At 50.1% G+C, this 3,188-nt stretch overlaps 1 non-coding gene across 1 annotated transcript; it reads right to left on the reverse strand.

Annotated features, from left to right (window-relative positions):
* Positions 1-270: 270 nt before the first annotated feature.
* LOC115832569 lies at positions 271-375 on the reverse strand. The gene has a single exon (XR_004028099.1). It is a non-coding gene; the product is annotated as a U6 spliceosomal RNA (small nuclear RNA).
* Positions 376-3,188: the final 2,813 nt, after the last annotated feature.

Below are 3,188 nucleotides of genomic sequence, written 5' to 3' on the forward strand. Positions count from 1 at the left end.
GCAGTGGTATGATCTTGGCTCACTGCAACCTTGGCCTCCTGGATTCAAGCAACTCTCCTCCTGCCTCAGCCTCCGGAGTAGCTGGGATTACAGGCGCGCCCACGCCTGGCTAAATTTTGTATTTTTTGTAGAGATGGGATTTCATCATGTTGGCCAGGCTGGTCTTGAACTCCTGACCTCGTGATTCACCTGCCTCGGCCTCCCAAAGTGCTGGGCTTACAGGCATAAACCACCACGCCCAGCCAAGAAATTTTTTTAAGAAAATTTTTAAAATATATGGAATGCTTCACAAATTTGTGTGTCATGTTTGCACAGGGCCATGCTAGCTTCTCTGTATTGTTCCAAGTTTGGAACAAAATTGCCAAAGTGACAGTTTTGTGCCGCTGCTGCTACCTCCACCATCTGACTCGAGGCAACCTTATCTAACCTTCTACATCTCAGCTTCCTCATCTGTAAAATCGGCAAATGGGGATGATAATAATAATAATAATAATAATAATAATGACTTCTGAGGGCTAAAAGAGGTAAATATATAAAAAGCACTTTCCAGTGTCTGACACATAAAGTCTTGATAAATGGTCACTATTATTATTTTAAATGCTTTTTTGAAACAATTTTCCCCTTAGGCCAGACTTGCAATTATTTCCAGCAGGAAACATGTTTCATTGCCTGCCCTGCCCATAACTCTCTTCTCAGATCCTGCTTCTCCAAAGGGCAAGCTGTAAGACCCTTCCCCTGTCCCCACTACCTGGCCCGTTCCGGCCACCCTGATGGGACAGGAAGTCTGACTCAAGTGAGCTAATCGGGTTAAGTTCTCTCAATAATTTAACCTAAAGGGCCACCAATTTTAGTGAATTGGTAAGAATGCACTGGACTTACGTGGTCTCAAGGAGTCGTGGTCTGACCCAGTTGACAACCTGTGCAGTCAAAAGTCACGCAGAAGTTAGGGGAGCAGAAACAACATGTGATCTGGTTTGCAGAGGTGGGTGGAGCTCAGAGAGGCAGAGAAGACGAGGACAGTTCGCGTGAGGCCTACCTGCACGTCCTCAATTAACTCCATCAGATTCCCTAATCCCTTTCAAGAAAACTCCTTCTCACTTGCATTTTTTGAATGGGTTTCTACTTATTACAACCAAAATAGCCCTGACTGAAATTTACAAGCATGTCTTACCCACCAGACTGGGACACCATCTGCAGTCCTAGCATCTAGTGTGGTTCTTGATCAATAGCTGATTGTTAAGAGATGAATGAATGAATGAATGAACGAACGAATGAACGAACAAACAAACCAAGGAACAGACAACACAGTCTGGCCTGTCCAGGCCCTCACCCTTTGCCGGTGTCCCTGCATTCAGCCTCAGCCACTTCCCCTGGCCCCTGGTGGTCTTTTGGTTGGAAGAACCCTCCCCTACACGTCCCAGGATCCCAAAAGGCCAGAGGAAAAGAAGTCAATTGAGTTACAGAGCCTGGAGTTCCCAACACACAGGGATGTAGAGAAAGAAACCACTGATGGCCAAAACGTCATCACAGAAGACACGGTTAACCCAGGGAGGCTGGCTGTTTCCAGGGCACAGGAAAGGGCACCTGCTTTGTCGATGAGCCCAGCAATGTGCTACAGACGCCTTACACAAGCCTTCCCACTGCGGCCTTGAGCCATGTGCAGGTCCTGAGCCTACTGGCCGTCAGTCACTTCCCCTGCCACTCGCGTTTCCCAGCTTCCTGCTGGGTGGGTCCGGCCAATGGAGGCAGTGGTGGGAGACTGGAGGGTGAGAGACAGGGAGAAGCTGAGCTATTTCTCCTCCTCCCTCTCTGCCTCAGATTGCAGCCCGGCAAGAGCTGTGTGTGGCCACTGGACCAGCCCCCTGTGGGTCGAGCCCCCACCTGATGACCTGGGCTTCAGTAACACCACCTCCTCCCTGCAGCCCCCCAGCTCACAGTTGTGTTCCTGCTGGTCTCTGGATTGCCTCGCCCTCCCCCACTTGGCCTCCAAGCTCTGCCCTCACTCGTGTAACCAATTCCCTGTATTAAAGTAGCTCTGTTTGAAGTTCTCCAGGGGTTTCCATTCCCTAGCCAAACCCGTGTGGTTGGTATTATTTCCGGGCTGCAATGAGAAAACAAAACTGCAAGGAGAAGTAACTAGCCTCTGGTTATACCGCTAGTAAGTGGCAAAGCTGCATTTGAAGCCAGCTCTGTCTGACTCGAAGGCCACGTTTCATCTGCACACCCCCTTCCACTGCCCTTGGGCAGCCATCCACCCTCTAGGGGAGCTGGCCTCAGTTCCACCTGTGCCGGTGCTGCCTTAGGAAGGGCTCCTAGCCCCAGCTGGATGGGAGACCCCAGGTGATTTGGCAGCTGTTGCCAGGCACCGTGTTAAGCCCAGACACGTGGCCCCAGTCCGAAGCTCTGTTCCTAATGTTGGAAAATGTTTGCCCTGTTTCTTTCCTGCAGACTGCGAGAACAGGCTGTTCCAACGAGACTTGAAAAGCTGCCTTTGGTGGACTGACTTCCCTGTCCCCTCAAAGAATGTCAGTCCTGAGGGTCTGTAATCCTCTCACTTCCAAAGTAAGAGGTGAGTTATTTTTCCCAGTGTGCTTCCCACCCCTGCCTCTGTCCCACAGGGGACTGGAGGTTTTTCTATTTGAGAAAATGTTAAATGATCTAGATCTTTGATAGTGTCTGCTGACCACAGCATCACCTGAGAGCTTGTTGAAAATACAGGACTCCACTCAGGGCCTGCACTGTCATGGTGTGTTGTTTTGGGGGCCTTGGGGTTTTTTTGGAGACAGGGTCTTGCTCTGTCACCCAGGCTGGAGTGCAGTGGTGCAATCACAGCTCACTGCAGCCTCTACCTCCTAGACTCAGGCAGTCCTCCCACCTAAGCCTCCAGAGTAGCTGGGACTACAGATGCGTGCCACCACATCTAGCTAATAGATCAGCCTGGGTAACACAGTGAGATCCTGTCTTTACAAAAAGTTTAAAATTAGCCATCCTTTCTGTAGAGACAGGGTCTCACTATGTTACCCAGGTTGGTTTCCAACTCCTGGGCTCAGGCAATCCTCCTGCCTCAGTCTCCCAAAGTGCTGGGATTATAGGCATGAACCTCCGCTGCCAGCCAGGATGTGTATTTTAACAAGATCAAGATTCCCAGATAGTTCCTGTGCATGTTGAAGTTGGAGAAGTGCTGCCCT

The sequence above is a fragment of the Nomascus leucogenys genome, chromosome 22a (assembly GCF_006542625.1).
Source record: "Nomascus leucogenys isolate Asia chromosome 22a, Asia_NLE_v1, whole genome shotgun sequence".
Lineage (NCBI taxonomy): Eukaryota > Metazoa > Chordata > Mammalia > Primates > Hylobatidae > Nomascus > Nomascus leucogenys.